At 39.8% G+C, this 21281-nt stretch overlaps 1 pseudogene; it reads right to left on the reverse strand.

Annotated features, from left to right (window-relative positions):
- Nucleotides 1-2261: 2261 nt before the first annotated feature.
- LOC113945003 lies at nucleotides 2262-19547 on the reverse strand (annotated as a pseudogene).
- Between the last annotated feature and the right edge of the window lie 1734 nt (nucleotides 19548-21281).

A 21281-nucleotide genomic window follows, 5' to 3' on the forward strand; every position in this document is an offset into this window, starting at 1 on the left:
CACTGCAACCTCTTTTATGGGATCACACTCAGAGCGTTCAGTCCCCAGTGTAGCCTCTTTTATGGGATCACACTCAGAGCGTTCAGTCCCCACTGCAGCCTCTTCTGTGGGATCACACTCAGCAGCCCTGGCTGTGTGTGTGGGAAAACAGCTTGAGAATCACTTCGAAAATTAAGCAGAAACAAAATTCTAGTTTTCAAACCCAAACAGATTTACACGCAGTTACTGTAGTACAAATAACCGGTCTTAAAAAAAAAAAAAAAAAAAAAAAAAATAAAAATTTGGTATGTCAACGCCAGAAAAAAAAAAAAAAAGAAGAAAAAAAGCGCCTCTTTTCACCAAAATGCTTTCAGATTGATGTTTTGTTTTGCTTCGTACGTGCAAACCAGCATCTTGGAGTGGTAACAATCTTAACAATAATTTAAAATATTAACACAAAATCTTAAAAAAACACTGAAAAAACACCCTTAAAAATCATAATTTCTAACTACTGTTGCCTTGTAGATGTGTTAGCAAAGCCTCTGCATATAAACTATATACAAGACTGCAAATTCTAAAATAGATAAATGACAAAAAAAAAAAGGATGTAACTTTTTCGCTTTGCAAAGCCCTTGTGTGAATGCAAACTCTGTGAATAATAGTAATAAAGTGAAGCAGGTACCTAAGCAATAGCAGGATAAAACTCTAGCTTGTCATTAAGCAGGATAAGTGAGGGAAATTATTTTAAAATATGATTTTCAAAAATAGGTCTCCATTAATAAGTTCTCATCCCATTGGGTCTGCCCCTGCAGCTGATTTTGCCTTCCAAAATGTATTTAACAGACTCACACGAAGCTGTGGGAATTTGGGACTTGCAGGTCATGTTCTTGCCCAGCTAGTGCAGTCCCACAGCTCGAGTACAAATCTATAATACCGTGTCTAAATCTGTCATATGAAACCCTGAATGGCCTTGGTGCAAATTAACCTTGGTACCTGCAGTGCAGCTTGCACTGGAGGCACCAGCCTCCCAATCGGGCAGGCATGGGGAGTAAATGGTTGGATATTGGATTAGAGACTTCTGGTAAGCTATTGTAAAAGATCTGGGAAGGACTCCTCTGTGTTCTGGTTGACTAATACTTTCCATTATAAAGGACTCTTTCTTTGGGAAGCATTAACACCTCGGTCGTTTGTTGCAGGCCTTTGATATTTAGCAGGGGAAATCCCAGAGGCTATAGTGGTACCTATTCATTGCCCAGAGAAACGTGAGTCAGTTTTCCCTGCGCTGTAAAGTATTAAAAATGCTGGCTCTCTGGTTCCTGCACAAAAGGCAGATTAAAATCAGGCTGCCACCCACATCTGTCTGGCTGCCCCCACTGCTCGAATGGCTCAACCGCCCTTGAAACATCACCTGAATCGCCACGACTTAGGGCCCAGCATATTTAATAAGATTAAAACCCGGGCACAAAGGTCTCAGCCGCCTGCAAAGCAGGAGCTTTCGAGGCAGCAAAGCGGTGGAAGGAGATTTTTGCTCTTTTAATCTGACTATATTTGAGACGGCTTTTAAACTCCTTTGCTCTCTCTGGCCAGGGTTGCTAAACACGACAGACAACCTGGAGTAGGTTGTGAGGCTGAAGCAGCGGTGAGCACATGTGTATAAATGGTATAGAAATCCTGAAGTCAGCTCTGTGAGCATCTTTAACTGTTTTATTTAGACACAACCTTCTTTTTTAATTTAAATTTATTCATTTAAAGATCGACTGTAACTTAAAAGTCCACTCTGGAAGAAAGACTCTCTAATAACTCTTGAAATAATTTGAAAGTCACTAAGCAAAGCTAAGAAACTTACCAAAATTGTAATTTCCTGATATACATCTCACAACCTGTTATCTATTGCTTAATAAATAATGTGGTGGACTAATAAAAATGGGATGTTTTACCTACCAGTTCAAACTGTTTGTCTTGTGCATTGGCTCAACACTTTTCCCATGGGCTATATTTTTGAAATAAATAAATATGCTATGTGAATATATAGAACTTAAAAGTTTCTTCTCCAGAATGAAACATCATATATAGGAATATAAATGGCTATAAATTAAAGTACTTTATGTGCATAATGCTGTGTTTGTCTTGCATATATTCTCTAAACATATCAGAATAATTTAACAAGAAAGCTGAGAAAACACAGCATTATAAAAAGATTTGACAAGGATAAAAGTGAAAACTTGAAAACATATTTTGTTTAAAAAAGTAAACCTCTTCCGGAGAGTAAAAAAAAAATTGATTTATTCGCAGTAAAAATCCAATAGAACCTGTTTTTCTAGAAATATCTCCGAATTCCCAAGCCCAGATCCATTCCTACTGGGGTTTTCCATCGTGTTGGTTGGTGTTGCTCCATCAACTTCAGTGGAAGTACAACAGGTTCCAAAACAGCCTGAAGTTCAGCCCAGACTGGCTCTTGCAGAGAAGTCCCTGTTTCCACCAGAACATTTTCTCCAGTAGCTGGTGACTGTGGCTGAAGCTCATTCAAGTGTCCCCTCTTCTCTTCCAAAACTATTTTGACTTGGTCAAGACTTACTTGTTACCATCTGGGGATCCTGACCCCAGCCCACAGCAGTTACATCCAAACTCTGATGGCCTTCACTGTCATCTTTATATCTAAGGGAATACAATTGAAAATAATGAAACTATAAGTTTCAAGCATAGCATTTACAGCAGAAAATAAGAATAATATTTAAATTAGATTGCCAAAACTGATAATGTCAGCAATTAAAAGTTGAATTAGATTGCTGTATACTATGTGGCACTCAAACAAAAGACACTCTGTGTGAAGGAACACCTGCATAAGGGTTCCAGTAAGTAGTTTTTATCAAATACACATCACATAACAGAAAATAAGAGGTACCTATTTATAATAATATTTAATTTGTTGGATTTTTTTGTCCCAAAATGTCCTGTCTTATTTATACTACAGAAGCTGTTCCTATATTTACATACTCTCTTTGGGTGGATACAAACTTGCAGGGTTAAAAAATTTCTTCCAACAGTCAAGGCTACAAGATTTTCACAGTGGAAAAAGCAATAAAAGCAAAAAGACCTTTTTATTTCCTTGGTTCAGCCATCTTTAGACTAAGTTTTCCATCATGATAGCGAAAATTTAGTAGTAAATTGTTTCACACTCAGAATGCCTAAAATGCAATCAAACTTAAGAGAGCTTTTAATTAAATATTTGCAGCTCTTAAACAAAATGTTTTAGGAAAAAATACTTTATGGTCTGTACAAGAATCATCTGGTAACGCACCTGGAATGAGAATAATTGCTGAGATTATGAACTTTTCGAAGATGCTGGGTCAATGAATAACTCCAGGATAAACGTTTCTGAAAGATGTGGTATTTATATTTCAGAATGCCATTATTCTTGGGAAAAATGACTGTTAGAGTCATGGAAGGCTTTCAAGTGTATATGACAAAAATTAATCCTTGGTTGAAAAAGGGAAAACCACACTAAATAGCTGAAAACCTTTTTGAAGTCAGCTTCCTAAAACGTTTCCTATTTGAGGTTGTTAGAATTTGTCTGACTGAGGAACCCCAGTGGAAATCCTCTGCATTGGCCATCAGTGCTGGAGATATCTCCAAGAGCAGTGTGACACACAGCTCCCACTAAAATATATTCATTTTACAACACAGCAGTGATTGCAGCTCAGAAAAGCTGAAGAAACAGGCAACAAGCATCCATAAATTATAGTAACTCAAAATTAACTTTAATGTGCGACCACACTCACCCAATTAAAAGCTTTTCTATTTTCAAGTAACATATTAGTTCTAAGGGAGTATGAACATGAGGAGAAAAGTGACATGAGGTTTTAATCCCTGTAATATTTTGCTGTTGAGATTAGAATTGGCATGTGGTTTATTTCTTTTTTTTAAAAAAAAAAAGAAAAAAAAGGGAGGGGGAGAGAGTTGGCCATGGTTTAAGACTCTGAGTATGCAACTGCATGTACCTAAAGGAAGCACTCCAGATCTATAGGTGAGGGGGAATCAGGCATTTGCATAATGATTACAAGAGCCCTAGAAATGTGTGCAAATAAATACCTGATTTGGTGCAAAAAAATAGAACATTTCCTTAATTGACATGAAACTAAACGCACATAAATTTGAAACTTTGGTCTCATTTACAGAAATACGTTTTACCCTGCTATTTAATATACTCCCCACATGCACTCTCTTGCAGTGCTGTCTCCAAAGTCAGAGAAGTCCATGAAATAAAACCACATCCTTCAGCATCACAGCTGTAGGCACCTGAATCACTGTGTTTCGACATGTTTATGCAGATCAGAGGCGCTCTTAAAACTGAAAACAAGGCAAAACAAATAACAGATATAATAGCACAGAGGAGTAGCCTTGTGGTTAATGTTTAGGACTGGGAGGTAGAAATTTTTGGCTCTGACAATAACAAGTGAAAGCGGAATATGTGTAAATTGCTTCTCTACCTCAGTTTTCCCACCTGTGGAAAGGGGATAGTGCAGACATCTCTTTGATGTGCTCTGGATTTCATTTTCCATTCCCTCTTTCTTCCCACACATCCACACCGTGCCCAAATCTGGGGTGATTTTTCCACAATCATCACCCTTTTTTTATGTTCACTTAGAGAAAATTCTTGTCCACTGTCAAGCAGTCACTTCATCCTCTCTGGTCTAGAAATTCCAATTATTTCCTTCTGTCCACCCACAAAGTGAACTGAAAAGTGCTTAAATATTTTATCCCACTTCCAGCATCCAAAGGCCAAGCCTCTCATCTTCTCAGGCAAGTTTAAACATAATTTGTCAGTGCTTATATATGCAACTTGGTCCACCACATCACAATACCATGAGCCTTAAGTTTTCTCACCTGCTGTCACAGAGGGGACAATGGAAAGGATTTTCTTGATGCTGTCAGGAATGGATGTGTGCTTTCAGTGAAGAGGCCCTTGTGCCCACCATATCACAAAGGGCACATGTAACACGGTTAACTGGAAAGGATAATAGAGAAAAAAACCCCTTGCTTTCAGTTCTATATTGTCTGCTCTCACATACGACAAAAAAAAATTAAAATATCATATTAAAACTATCATATTTTAATACATTTGGGAATAAAATGTACAGAGAAAGAACGAGATCAGAATGGAATGCAGATGCAATAAAGGGTGTTGTGAAATAATGGTCAAATAGAGCATTTCAGATTACTTCCAGAAAATAGATGGTAAGTGAAACAGACCTAGAGAGGATTGTGTTTCACTCTCTGGCCCCTCACAAAAAGGATGATTGTTGTTTTGCCCGTGGCACTTTGGGAGGGTTTCTAAAAGGTGGATGTTGTCTGGAGGCCTTCTGACAGATGAGCACTGGCAAATCTACTTTTAGAGTTTAAAGTATTACCACTCTTAAAAAAATTGGCAGAAAGAGTGTCTGCCCTCCACCTCCCCGTTTCACATTCAGATCTATTTGCCTGGGGCAAAGCCGTGCTCGATGCTTGCTCAGCTGCCAGACTTTGAGCTGAGACACAGGTTTGCTCTCTGGCAGCTCTGGAGCTGGGAGAACCTCTGGCAGATGGGCAGGAAGGGCTGTAACAATTTAATGCTGAACAAATGCTGCTCTGTGCGGATGAATCAGCAACCGGATGAATTCCTGCAGCAGGAAGAGTCTCCATGAAGAAGGTTTGAATTTAGGCAAAACCTGGTTTATTTGAATTTGATGCCATGCATTATTTTGTAATCAGCCCAGTGTTTTAAAAATGTCCAGGGAAAAACATGCAGTTGAAGTGCTAATGTTTTCTCAAAGAAAAGGAAGCAAATATAATGCACTGTAACTCTTCTGGAATCACTCCTTGCACAGGCACTTTTCCTTGTAGTTTGTCCTAGATCAGGAATTTTTTTTTTTTTTTAACTCCCTAAATTCATGTGGAAAACTAGTCTGGAATAATTTAATCTGCAGAACTGCATCAGTGAATCTCATCAGTCTCTCGAAATGGGAGCATCCAACAATTTGTTAGCGTGTAAATATGTCCGCGTAGGGAGCGATTTCAGAATTATCTTCAGCATTTGCATTCACATCACAGCTTATTTCAGCATCAATTCTTGTAGGTAAGCAGGCTCTTTAAAAGAGAGTTTCAGTGTTTATCAGAGAGCTGTTACACAACGCACTGGGGTAGGAGTAGGAGAGTGTCATGTCTGCACTGGCAGTCTGCACCAACATGCAGACGTGTGTGCTGCCAGGATTTTTAAAGAAAACTGAATGATGGTGCAGGGACGTAATTGGCTTTAATATCTGAAGGGATTGGGGTTGTGCCTGAGCATTTGGACCCCGAGATGTCTCCCAGCTCCCTCAGCCAAGTTCACAGGGCAGCTGGTTCACTGTAGGTTGCTGGGCCACAACAGAGGTTCACGTAATCCTTGCTCCTGGTCCAGCCACCTTGTGATTTTCCCTGGCTATGCAAGCAGAACACGGGCAGAATTATCAGGGGACAAGGACAGCCAGGCACACTGTACAGTTCACAGGGTTTTAAGTGCAGCCAGAGTGACCAGAAGGAAATAGTTCAGTTAGCCGTGGGCTTTATTTAATATATCAAATCTGCCTTAATCTGTGTTATGCTTTAGTTAAAAAAAAAAAAAAAAAGAAACAAACCCAACAGTGCATATAAACAGTTTCATTAGTTAATAAAATTAAAAAAACCCTTAATTTGGATTTATTTCCAATTTCTTTTCAAAAGCACCTTGAGAGAAAGGAATAAAACAAAACTAATCAACAAAACAAAAGCAATTCTCTATTTTCTAGCATAAAATATGAAAATTGAGATATTTTAGCCAGATGCACGTCAACTATAAAACCATTTAAATACAGGCATGGTCAGAGCTGGTAGCTCACAACAAACATCTAATGAAATCCAGAGTTGCTCAGCCTCCGTGTGTTGACTTGCAGTCAGTGAAAAATCGTGTTTCCTTAAGAATGCAACTAGAAAGCAGAATCTGCCCCCCCACTGAGCAAGTCTGCACAAAGCTGCTTGTGTGTTTATACAACCTAAATGTTCCCAGGTCTGGCTCCATGGCTCGAACATTCCTATTCCCAAAGCAGAGACCCACCCGCCTCTCGGCTTCTGCATTTCCTGTGTGTCCGACAGGAATATCACAGGTTTCCTTGTGCTTGGATGCTGCAGGATTCTTTCCCAGCAAGTCATAGCTGTTGTGGGAACCTCTGGGGACCTGAGGGAAGTTGTGGTTAGGTCAGGGGAGGGCTGCACTGTTTGAGTGAGGCTGATTATGCACTGCAAGGTGAGCAGAGCTGCAGCCCAAGCTAAAACACACCTTTGGCTCTAACCAAGCCCCGAGTCGTGGAAGCAAGTAAACAGATCTGCATGGGAGCTACTGCAAAGTAGAAAAGCCCCTCAGACTTTCTGATTTGAAGGCACAAAGAATGGAATTTCCAGGTAATAAAGTCCTGGCTTTCCAGTATTTGTAACACAGTTGCCCTAGTTTCATGTACTGATTTTCTTAACCATAGAATCGTAGAATGGTTTGGGTTGGAAGGGACCTTAAAGGTCATCTCATTCCAACCCACAGTGCCATGATTAGGAAACCTTTCTTTAGACCAGGTTGTTCTGAGCTTCATTCAATCTGGCCTTTAACACTTCCGGGAATAGGGAATCCACAGACTCTCTGGGCAACCTGTGCCAGGGCCTCACCACCCTCACAGTGAATATTTCTTCCTATTAGCTAATCTAAACCTGCCCTCCTTCATCTTAAGGCCAGTTCTCCTTGACCTACCACTCCAGACCCTTGTCTTAAATTCCTCTCCAGCTCTCTTGGAGCCCCTTTAAACACTGGAAAGGTCTCTAAGGTCTCCCTGGAGTCTTCTCCAGGCTGAACATCTGAAGTCTGCAGTTTATCCAACCTGTTCTGTACAAGGTGACCTTGAAAAAAAAGTATGTTTTATTTTAAAGAGCTCTGACTTGCCATGTTTCCTTATGTGATCTCATAGCAGCCTTTCATTTCTGACAGTTCTGACAAGCAAATATTTTTTCTGAATTTAAACAGAAACGACTCAGTGGCAATGCAAATAACTTATGAAGATTTATTAATTAATAACCTATAGCTGTCAGTTGCATTAATAAACTAATACAGAACTGAGACAGTTTCAGTATGCTTTTTCATTACCAGTTTAATTTAGGTTTAATGAAATCAGTAGTTTATCAGTAAGTCAATTTTATCCTAAACAGAAAAACAATCTGTTCAAAACACCAACAGCTTGAAATTTGAGATCTTCTGTCAATCAGTGCACCTACTTTCCATCACCAAAACATCCACAAATCTTAAATATGTTCCAAGCACTTAGAACCAGAACAAAAACACCACCTCTCCCTTCCTTTTTAGCACATCAACACACAGTTGGTTGAGGTAGGGAGTGTTCTGGTGAAGAAAATACTTACTACAAAAGCAAAGCTGGAAAGGAAAAAAAATTGCCTTTTGACTTGAAAGCAGTTAAATGCTCATTGGGTTTACTTGCAGAGATTTTTTTTTAATCCAAATCTGGCTCCTGGGGAGGCTATTTCTTCAATAATCAACAGTCCTTCCCATCTGTGGGCGGTTCCCCAGCATCAGTGGAATGTCACACTGTGCCATGGCCACCAAGGGAAGAGAGGCAGTGCCAGTGGAAAAGCTTTTCTGCTGAAACACAGACCTAAGGCTGTTCTGTTGCTCACTTTCATTGCTCCAGTTCACCAAGCATGCAAAGCCAAGAAAACTTCTGTGCTTCATGAAAACATTGGCCTTCCTGGAGCAAACCCTGCTTTCATGCAATTAACTTATATGAAAAATAGTAATATTTATTAAATCACACACACATGTTATCAAAAAGCACATTGAATCTTAGAAATATTAACAGAAATAAGAGCACACCCAGAAACTGTCTTCTGAATCTTGTCTCCTTGCATGATCAAAAATCTTGATGTTGTTGGAGAACATCCCTCCACAAATAGATGATACAACCTTGTCTTGAATGTGGGTTCTTAAGTGCTCCCATAGCCTACACCTTCCTCTAAATATGCCTAAACAATCTAAGCCACACAAACAATAAAAAAAGCTGCACGAGTACTCTCCTCTTTCTTATGTAGAAAGAGAAAAGATTATTACATAGTTATGTCTTACTGTGTCTTACTGTTAATATATTACTTTCTATATATGTATACAGACATTGATGTGGTCCCCTCTACATCTTCCTAGTCTCTGGAGAACCAGGATGGTGGGGTAGTGAGCACATGACAACTGCACATCTCCAAGAACTCTGCCTGCTGATCTCCTTTTTTGTTTTTATCTTCACACTTTCTGTCTTCACATTTACATTCACATGGTGGTTAACCACAAGCAATCAGCGATCCACCAAACTATCTTTGCATATAAAAAGCTCTGTCCTCAGATCTCTTGAGCTCAGGAACCCTCTGGTGCTGGGGACACAGTGCAAGCATTAACAGCAGAAGTAGAAAGCTCTGACAGTCGACATGTGACAAGGGCAAAATCCCAAGTAGTTTTATGTTTAGGTGTAAATAGAGCTAAAAACCTACTTTTAGGAAAAAACTTCAGATACATGTAAAGAAGTTTCCTATTCTCTCATGCAAAAAAAAGCAGGTAAAGACAAGTGTCTTTACCTTACAAAGGTAAAATCTATGCAGAAGGCTACCTTTTTAGAAAGGTGAAAGATAGCCTAGACCCAATCAAAGACTCTAAAGAATCAAGAGGACTAAATTCAAATTCAAGAGCAAGAGGTGGGGAAAGATAAAATATTCCTGATTATAAGAATAATCAAGTGAATCAAACTCAATGACTCGTTGGGTATCTTTTGGTCTCAGAAATTAATACACAAAATTCATTTAACAAAGAGTATTTGCCTAGTTCATTTAACCAAGTAGGTGCTTTGTATGTTCCATTTCTGCTATTCATCAGGACACTTCTGCAAGTAGAACAAGAATCTGAAAGCTTTGATGACAACCCACATCCACTGCAATAGATAGAACACAGGCTGGTATTCCTGGTGCAGAGTTCTGAGCTACAGATTAACATGCTTAGTAAAGGGACAGAACTCTAAACTCCTTATTAAAAGACAGAGGAAATCCTAAAACCTCACCCTGCCTACAGTGAGGAAACAGGATCATCAGTGTCTCTGTCACCTCTGCAGACTACAGGACACTTCTGATGGAGGGACCATGAAAAAAAAGCCAAGCATGTCTCAGTCAGAAGCTGGAGGACTGGTCATCCTTCTAGTGCAGATTCAAAATGTGACATACAGGACAACAGGCTGAATCCCTGACTTTCTATCTGGACTTCCTGGCTTGACCTCAGACCTGTGTTGTCACAGTGGACTTGGCTGGTGGTCACTGGGCTGTGGTTGGCCCTGGGCAGCACCACCAGAGCTGCTCTGTTCTTCTTTCTCGGGCCCTGTGAGGAGACTGCACCCTGTCAGTGATGTTCCTGCCTAACTGTGACTCTTCTCTCCCAGTTTGCCCCTTGCAGAGCAGCCCACTCTTGCTGTTCACTCATGAATTCAACCCAATTACTTACTGAGGGTCCCTGGAAAAGGCAGATCACCTTCTATGCATTGTCTCAGTGCCATGACAAGCTGCTTCCACACAGAGACGAGACCCACACAGAGATGAGACCTCACTGGCCTGTCTTTGCCTGTTAGGTTGGGGGGGGGTGTGAATGGAAAATTGTCTTTCATGCCTGGACACCATGATTTACATGTCACTTTAAAATGGATGCCACCACTCTGAATGTCAAGAACACAGACTACAAAAGACCCTGTAAAACCCAGGACCTATTTTTTTGTGCTGAGGCAGGATCAAGTACACTTTGGTCTCAGAAAAGGGTCTTCTCAGTTCCCCAGTGATAGACAGCCTCTATAACCTCAACAGGCCACAGTGTTTTAAAATACCTTATTAAAATGGCTTTCCTAACTTGTAACTTATACCTCTCTTGTTATAACTGATGGAGTCCCTTCACCCATCCTAATGGGCTTTGTTTTCTAAAGCTATGATCACAATGATGCGTGAATTTTGTTCCTCTAAGGACTAGAGATTCTACACTATCAGGCCACTGAAGTGAGTTCCCCAGCCAAAACAATAGTCCAGCTGTCAGCTAATCTCAAGAGGGAAAATGAACAAATTTATGTTGCCTTGCATCCACTGATGGGATTTTGTCATTAACAGCTAAGCCAAAAAGCAACTTTAACCCGTAAATTGAAGAGACACATATCTGGGGGGGGCTCACCAAGAGGGTTCCAATCAGATCTGGACTTTATTGACACATTTTACAAAACAAAGCCAAACTGATTTGTTTAAAGCAAGCACAGAATGATCTGTTCCAGGGCCAGAGTCCCACAGATCACCTCATTTTCCTTCAGCAGAAAGGCTTTTCTTCTGGAGAGGTTCTGGTCCTACGCTCGGTGGGTCTGAAGCTGAACTGCACACACAGCAAATACAGCCCATAGTTTAGCCCTTACTCAAGCAACCAAGGCATCTGCTATGAAAGACTGTCAATGGAATGTGGCTTCTCCAATACAGCCAAGGGCAGGACATTGGCTTTGAAGCCATGGCAATAATTTTAACACAAGAGGTAGCTACCAACATAGAGAACGCATTAAAAATGCTCTTTCTCACCGCAGAGCTGGGAAAATCTAGGACGGCAAAAGGTGTGATTCCCTTGATTTGAAGGGATCAGGTGAACAGAAAGAAGAGTGAGCTCACCCTGAAATACTGTTATGAGGGAGACAGCTGTGATCCTGCCTGATAGAATGCAAGTGAAAAGTCTGTTTGAATGGTATATGAACTATAAACCACAAGCAGACTCATGAGGAAACCCAGCCTTGTTTAGTACTGGCACTTCTCAGCTTGGACTAATTGGGAGTTGAGGGCATTCAGCTCCCAATTAGTCTAAGCTGAGAGTTGCTGATGGATGATAGGAACTATTCTATTTAAATCATGGTGCTATAAAATAGAAATGCTTTTGCAATTATTTTAGATAAATTAAAAAAAAACCCTGAAGATCTCTCACAAGTTGCTATGTTAAATGTAGCACTAAGTGAATTTTGTAAGAAACACTGCAGTGAAATACTTTTTAAAATATATATCTTTTTTTTTTAATATGAACTACCTTTCCAGTGGCAATAAACAAGTTTCTTCTGATTTGTATCTGCTTATTCCTCAGTATCATACATGAAGAGCAACATGCTTATAAAACCATGCTGGGTTACTGAGGGTAACCTTAAACCAAAATAGAAGCACGGAGAAGACAAGACAGTTCTGGCAGGAAATCAACTGACATGAACATAGAATTAAGTGTTTTTAGAAACCCAACAGACACCGGTAAATATTGCAGTAACATTTAATTAACTCACTCCAACACAGACACTATTACATCAACTACAAAAACGTGGAACATTCTGCAGTATCCACAACACAAACCAGGCCCTGGATTTTCACCTACCTTCTCATGGCTGAAAAATCTGTCTAGGCTAACTGGGTGAGTAGTCCCCATTCTTTGTGGCAGGGATGTGCCTGTTAATGTGCTTCTGCTGATTTATTTCTTCGGCACATTTTTGCCTTCTCCTCTCTCTCCACTTCTCCTTGCTCCTATTCATGGGAAGGCCATGAGGGCAGTGCAGGTAATTCCAACAGAAATGGGAAGGCTGCACAATGACTGAGCTGAATCAAGTATCAGGGTGCAGCACTGCAGGAGTCAGTACTTATGTGACATGGGGGACTAAACCTTAACTAGCCTCTGCCTCTCTCCACAAAAAATCCACACCTGAGAGTGAAAGTAGACTCATATTGCATTTTCTTCAGGTGACACAAGATGTCATTGGACTGCATCAACTGCATCAGTCCAAATTCAGTGTTCCCCTCAGCTCCCAATAATTTAACCCTTAACCTCTCTGCTGTGCTGGCACAAATTTTGTAAGGCCACACCCTGAGTTTGGGACAAGGAGTTGATCTGGCTCTCAACCAAATCGGACACTGGGGAAGGGAAATGGGAAACAACTGAAACTCCTTGGGCTGACGTTGCCACGCTGACAATGTACAGCTGATTAAAATGTAAACAGCATTCCTTTTTTTTTTCTTTTCTAAGAAAAACATATAAATTAAAAACCCCACATTTATTTTGGATTATCTGGTTTTAATCATCCTAATCTTAGCAGAGTGGATTAAACTAAGCTGCCAGGCATTCTGTGTGTGCAGAACAGAGCGTTCACACAAGGAGTTAATCCAGGCAAACCCTGCATTTTGAATTCATATTCCAAGGTATTTCACAACAGCTCCCTAAGGGAGACAAGCCCTTATTTCCTCTGAAGGGCTTGAAACAGGATCTGAGAAATCCAAAGGTCTTGTGTATATGGAAACATGCAGGCATAATAAGGTGAATCAACTAAAATATTGAGCCAGACAGATCGAAAACCACTTCACTTCTTAATCAGAGTAACCATATGGGGCTTAAACCCATTTTAATTTGTTGGCACCAAAACTTTGAGTATTTCACCGTAACTTTCTTGAATATTCTTTACATGTAAACAGGAGGGAAGTTTTTGGGGCTGTTGCCTGAGTTGGAAGCTTTACCTTTGGGGGAAACTGAATCCGACACAGCAAGAGGTACCACGAGTGTTGGGGGAAGGTCTATGGGTGATTTTCAAAGAGAATTATATTCATAACTGTGGGAACATATTTGCAGGAGGGTGGGAAAGGTAAGCAGTTTTCCCTGCCCTCAAAATTCTCCTCTTTCACAGTGTGCCCTACCCCACCTTCTGGGTCTGGTGGAGCCTGCCTACTAGGTTGGGAAACATTCTTTTAATTAATAAAATTCACGACATAGTTTGAACTTGAAAAAACATGTGTGAAAATATTTAGCAGAATGCTACAGAGTCCAGGGTTCCATCAGCCAAAACTGCCCACTTACATAAATGAGAAATGGAACATGAAATCAATTAAGTGATTTTTAAGCATGTTTTTCAAGCGAAGACTGTGCTCACTGACAGATGCAGCAAAGTAAAATTCTGAGGGCTTTGAGCTTTTTCTGAACCTCTCCAGTTTTAAAATAAATAGACCAATCATGGCAGTATGTGAGTAAAGGCTGATATTGGTATGTATTAAAGAGCATTAGTAACAAAAATAACTACTGTAAGAAATATGATTCCTGTAAGATACAAGACATAACGGCAGTAAGATTTGTTTGTAACAACAGTTTGTAATCAAACTATGCAAATAATCCAAAAGTTGTCATAACTAATGCTTTAGTTTTACAGCTTTAAAAAGAAAAGCATGGGGTACTACATGTGTAATCCACTAGTAAATAAAAGCCTTTATTTACAGAGATAGAGTTTCTCACAGACTGACGAAACAACAGAACTCTCTCCATAAAATTCACTCTCAGATTTTTATGTCATTCCTTGTTTGATGTAAGGAATAATTAATGAAAAGAGAGGTGTCAAAGCATTATGTGAATGCAGATATGTTAAAGTCAGAGCCAAAAGACCCAAATGGATATTTCTAGTCATTCTCTCCAGGAATAATGCACAAATGAGGAGGAACTCACCTTTTATTTGTGCAATGGCAAAACGCTCTCCAAGCTGAAATGTTAGGGGGAAACTGGAAATTAATTTAGACCTAGTAAGGTTAGCAAAGCAAAGCCTGGACTATAACCACCACCAGAAAACAAAAGTAATTTCACTCCATCACTGCAATATATTTACTTAAATATCACACTGGTTCCAGTTCAAGGATGTGATGCACGTGAGGGAGACAATGTCTGTGTAAAGCACCACCAGTCTGACATTCCCTTGCGTGGAGTTATATTTTCATCCTCATTAGTGTCTGTTCTTAAGCTCAAAAAGATGGTTTATGTCATTAATTTTATCACAACTTTTAATATAAAAAATGATGGGTAATAGAGAAATGAGATTTAAGGATGATAACCCATGAACCTTTGAAAGGCTTAGATTGACATAAGGAAAAAAAAGGATCAAAGGCCTCTGAAAAACAAAGCTGTTGTTTTGTTCATAGTTCACCATTATTAAACCTACATCATACAATGTTTGAAAATTTGTTTAGTTTTACAGCTTCTCAGTAACTCAATTCATTGTTTCTTCTTCACCAATATTTTGTTTTCAATTATATCACTTAAGTGAAACAGAAAAACTCATACAACATGAAAAAACTACTGTAGACCAGATAAAAAATTTTCCTGCACCTGTTTCTTTTTCTAAGAACTATCTTGCTCAACAGTTAAACCAAAGGAGATGGCAAGAAAATGTCATCACACTTGTGGGTGCAAAGGTAATGCTCAGTAGCCATAAATAACAGCTGAGGTTCTGAGGCCAAGAGTGACAGAAAGTGCTTCCCCCTAATGTTATATCAACACGAAGCCACTTTTCATTAGGAATGAACACCTTCAAGATGCAGAAAAAAAATATATATAGGCATCACTATTTATATCGATATTGTTAAAAAAAAGGATATCAACTGCTATTGTCTTGGTTTACTTGATACAGAAATAGCACAGTCAAAACAGAATGGAAAAATTATTTTATTGAACACAGGACACCAAAAAGTGGTCAAGGTGAAAACCATTTTTAGCTGAAACCAGTCTTAGCCACATTTGGACATTAAACTTATACAAACAGCTTGTTGCAAATGTCCGATTTTTGTTCCAGTAAAGAAAAAATCCCAAACATTTGCAGCTGACCAAGGAAACATCAGATATTCTGTTGCCTTTCTTCAGACAAACAATAAACACTCTGGACCTGGCTATGAACTACCAAGTTCATTTATTTATCTTTAAACCGGGTATATTAAAACTTTTCATATATGCTCTTAAAACACAAGAGAAGTTGCATCTTTGTCAAAAAGATCGTTTTAGTCCCCTCAAAAAGAAAGACGATTTGAGTTCAAGGTAGCAAATTTTATGCAAATATCCCAGAATCCCAGGATGGGTCAAGCTGGAAGGGACCACAGTGGGTCATCTGGTCCAACCTCCCTGCTCCAGCAGGGCCATCCCAGAGCACATGGCACAGGATTGTGTCCAGATGGCTCTGGAATATCTCCAGTGAGGGTGACTCCACACCCTCTCTGGGCAATCTTTTCCAGTGGTTTACATTTTCTTGGTTGCTACTGTAATAATCACGTGTTACTTGCAAAGACAGTGGGACACAGTGTTCAGAGTGAGCAAAACCACCCAATTGTGAGTCAAATCTAAAGAATGCTGAAGTAAAGAGGGAAAAAAAGGCAGATAAATATCAAGTATTTCACTTGCATCAAAATTCTCCCAACAGCGAAAAAAACCTCCTCCAAAGTTCTTGGGAACTGATACCAGCTATGCCTGTTCTCCAAACATGAGAATCCTTTAGTGGTAACTGTGAAAATGGACATGTGCTGTCAGCGTTCTGGGATCTTTCGCCCCAAAATTCACGACTTCTCCACCGACCTTGCTCTTAAAACACAAGAAAGAAGTGACATTTTATGGAGCACTGAAATCTGCATGAAATGCAGAAATCTGCACAAAACACATGAAATCTGCAACTGGGCCACAACACCGAGAATGCCCACAGTACTTACACGTGTAGTGACTTCATAACTTCTGTGAGTAACCTTAGCAGAGAAGCTGGTAACTGCTATCTACTGGTAATGCAGCTAGATAAAACTTGCAAATCTCAGTGGCAAACAGATTTTTCACCGTCTCACAACTGCAGCAATACCACAGTGCTTTGTTCCCTGAAGCACAGCTTTTGGCAGAAAGGCACTTCATAGATTTGATAAGAAAAATTTTGTAAAAATAAGTATTTTTGTAGGTATATACTGTGACACTCATCAGCTTAGGTCACAGAGACATTGTTAATGTTGGTCCAATTTTACTTTTTTCACCTTTAATTAAAACTCATTCACCTTTAATTAAAATGTCTACACCTGTAATTACACTTGATTACAGTGTTAAGAATAAAGAGTAGGATACACAAGAGCCAAACCAGCTATATTAAAAAGTCTGGTATATTATTGCTATTACATCCACAGAGACTGCCTGTAATTTTCTGCAGAATCGGATTTTTTTTTGTTTGCTTTTGAGCACATTTAATACTATTTATATAAAAAGTGTAAACCCCAATACCCATCATAAATGCACCAGTGTATGTACCCAAATAAGGCAAATATCATACAAACAGTAAAAGTTTCCATTTTTCTATAAAGATTCATACAAATGCTCCTTTAAACTTAAAATTACGTAGCAGACCAGTTCCCTGACAGGGAAAATCTCTGCCATTCAAAAATAATTTGCTAAAATCTGCACATGCTGAGGCCCTAATCTTAAAAAAACCCCTATTTAAAAAACCTTCAGCAGAAATTCTCATGACATCACCTCTCCAGTCGCTTTCCTTATAAGTAATAGCCGTCAATAAAAAACCCAAAAAACCAAAAAACAAACAAACAAAACCAACAACAACAACAACAAAAAAAACCAAACAAAAAAACCAACCAACCAAACAAAAAAAACCCAACAAGATAATCAGGAATGAAGCAAAAAGCAGATATAAGCCCTTGACTACAGGCTTCATGCAGCAGGGGTTTATCAAAGTTGAGGTGCAGGTAAACTGAAGTCTATATTATTTTTTTCAGGAAAACTGAAGTTGGAATTATCTCCTAGGCTAGGAATAATCTTCCAAACTGCAACGTAGTCTGTGTGACAGGTGAGATATGAATGACCTGCTGTTTCCAGGGGGTGCTGTAGGTACCTGTCCAAGTGTTCTGCAATATGATTACAAAATTCCTCCATGCATTTCCCTACAAAGCAGCATTTTTTCCATTCACATGGTGGGATCAACTCAGCATTCCTGAATTTGCTTCCAGGGGCCGTTGCCTAAAATTTTCAGGAGCGCAGAGAAGTTTTAGTTATCACATTGCATTTCTGTAAAATTCTTCTTGTAAAATTAGTGGTCAGGATTGCAGTCTCCTCAACAACATGAACATTTAATTTATTTTTTAATTGCTGGATGCCTTTTTTTAAGAAACTCAGGCCATATTTTGCAAACATTTACCCCTTGCCAGAAGCCACAGGTTGTAACATTTTCATTCTGACCACACAGTAAGAGTCCTATGATCACCATCAACAAGCATCTGCTGAGGGTGCCTTTATTGTAATTTAACTCCACGGCAGAATTGTAAAACCTCTTTCCACACAAAAGCCAAAGCAACCATTACCAGGAATGTAATTCCAGTCACTTTAGCCCGACATCAGCGTGGGCTCCCACTGAACAGGGCTGGTTTCACTCACCTGTTCTTCTTCTTAAGATCCAGCTCTGGAATTGGCACAACCAGCCACTAAATTGATGAGAAAATGGGCCCAAGTGAAAGCTGAGTGTTGGGAGGAATGATGAACAGATAAATCAGTTTTCTGCTCAACTGGATGCATGTCTGTATCAATATAAAGGAAGCAACAGGAATATAAAGCAAGGAGAAATAGTCCCACTGTTTTTGTTTTCCTGATTCTGAACAGATATAACAACAGCAAACTTTATTAAAAAAAAAAAAGAAACCTACTGGCCCATTCTCTATGGTTTTCCACCTCCCTGCTCTTCCCCGTGTTACCAGCTTCCAAGATCTGCCAGTTCAGCTGCTGAGAGAACCACTCCCTAACTCACTTTATTCCCAGCACTCTTGGATTAGTTTTAAGAGTTTAAAGAGCCTCCAAGCAGATCAGCTGATGGAGCTCAGTCAGCAGCAGACTTGGGAAGGAGGATGGCAACAAGCAGCTGGGAGGAGCTTCTTCATTTTCTCATCAGCCCATAAAAATCTGGAAGACAAACTCTGTCCAATAGCCTAGAGCATCAGCGTAAAAGCCTGACTCTGTCTTGCCTGGTGCTGATTCTATTGATTAAAAAAGTTGGGCACTGACTTAATGCCAGGTTAAAAAAACCGTGTGTGAAAGTGGAAAAATGAGCAGGAATCGCTGTGCCAGCTCCATGGTGTTAAGCACTGACACCATCAACATAACTGGCAGCATCTTTGTACTTCCAGCTACTAAAAGTACTGATCTGGAAGTATTTCCCTACCAGAGAAGGCAGGAAATACTTTTCCTACTGTAAAGCTTCTGAAAGAACTGATGGTCTTGTGTTCCAAGTGGGGACTCTTCCCACATTGTAATAGTTTAATCTAAACTGCTACAACCAACCTTTTCCTTTCACCAGTGCTCCAGCTCACTGACCTGGAGCAGGAAATCCTGGCATACCTAAAGACAGAAAGAAAGGCAAGAAGAGTAGTGTTTATGCTACACATTAAATAATCCATGGTCAGGGAACTTTATTAAAGTTATTCCAGCCGTGGCATTAATACTACTGGAACAAAATATTTCAAGTTATAATTATTCTAATTGACCAACGCCGGCATCCATAATATCCCAACAAGCAAACTGAGAGGCAAAAACCACCAGAGGGAAAACTGGGAGTGACCTTGAAATCCTCCTGCCCATAACGGCACAGCCCCACCTCGTCTCTAAATCCCACCTGAACCACCCACATCCCCCTTTCCTTGTCTCTACATCCCACCTGAAGCACCCACGTGCCCTTTTCTTATCTCTTCATCCCAGCCAAACTACCCAGATCCCCCTTTCCTTGTCTCTACACCCCAGCTGCTCATTCACCCTCTAATCCTTCCATTTTTAATGTTGTCTAAACCCACCATTTTCAACATTCTTCACATAAAACACCTTTAAAAGTGAGAGTGTACAGTTGGCAGTGGAGACCTGGAAGGATTTGTAGCCAAGAACAGACCACACACATTCATTTACTCCTTCCAAACTGGTGAGTGTCCTGTGTGACTGGAATTTGTGATTTCTTGTGAGCATTAATTGATAACAGCAAGTTCTTGCTCTACTTGAATTCCTTCTTAAGCCGCTCTTCGCTTTGATAAAATGCTTACACTTAATTTCTAGACATTTTTTGCCAGTAGGCAGAGTCAGAAATCCTGGCTGTGCTGTGAGAAGACGAAGTAAATTAAGAAGGAAATGTGTATTTTGTATAATTAGAATAACAGATATCCCTGTACTAACTACAAATGCTTTCAGGGGTGAGCGGATGACTTTAAAACAACAGTAGGAAATAGAGCACTCTTTTCCAAGATCCTTCAGCAGAGAGCATCTCATATCTCTATTCAACCCACTTCTTACCTGAATAACCACACAAGTGTATCGTGCCTGGAGGAAAATTTAGTGCATGTTGGGATTTGCATGTATTTCATGGGAAAAAAAGTAGTGAAAAAGGGAGGAGAGTGAACGAGAAGTAGGTGCATTTGCCTTCAGGACAAAGTTTCTCATTTTTCTCTTTGATTATGCAATCTAAGCTCTTCTTTTTTGTGCCTTTAAAAATGGTGCTTTGTCACTGGTTCCAGTCTCTTCAGCAAAAACCTTCTGTTTGCATCAGCATAGACTCCACAGGAGGACAATAAAGCAACTATTCTTTACTTTTAAAGACACACACAGCCCCAAAACCAACCTGCTCCTGCCCAAATACCCCTAACCTATGTATCCATATTTGCAATATAGCAACCTGCAATTTTATACCCTAACTAGGGCCCTTGGGTGCAAGTGCCATCTGTACATCTGTCAGACAAAGGTATTCATTCCTTTGAAAGCTCAGACTAAGGTCCTAACATGGGTGTGGAGAGAAGGGAAAAGGAGCATGAGCATGCAGTTAATTTATTATTTTTTTTAATCTACCAGCCAGCATAGCAGATTGAGAGCCATTCTTTTTTTCATCTACCTCTCCTTGGCACAGAAAGGGTTAGAACTTCCTCGCCCTTTCCTATAACGAGCTGATTTGATTTTTTTAGGGGGGTTTTTTGATTGTAAAGCAACCCTTTATTCCAGTGTCATCCCCTTGACAACACTGGTGTGCCTGGTATCATGGAGGTCTGTTCCGTGCATGAGAAAGGACAGTCACTCTTGAGAAAACACTGCCTATGACCTCGCTTCTGCTCTTCCAAAAGCAGTGAAATGTGGGCCTTCTTCCTTATCATTGATCATCTCACTCCTTGGTTTCTGCATGTTGCTGCACATAACATGCTGAGCGTGTGAATTCAAACCTTGGGATTTAATTTATGGCAAATTGAACACACAGTGACACTTTACCCTCATATAAGTAACAGGACATAGATTCTGCTAGAAAAAAGGTGCCTGAATGTAATAATCACTAATTAGTTCACAGCCCTGTAGCCACCACAGCTCATCATACAGCTCAGCACAGCAGGCTGAGCAC

This window comes from Corapipo altera, unplaced genomic scaffold (assembly GCF_003945725.1).
Source record: "Corapipo altera isolate COAL_440 unplaced genomic scaffold, ASM394572v1 0, whole genome shotgun sequence".
Taxonomy (NCBI): domain Eukaryota; kingdom Metazoa; phylum Chordata; class Aves; order Passeriformes; family Pipridae; genus Corapipo; species Corapipo altera.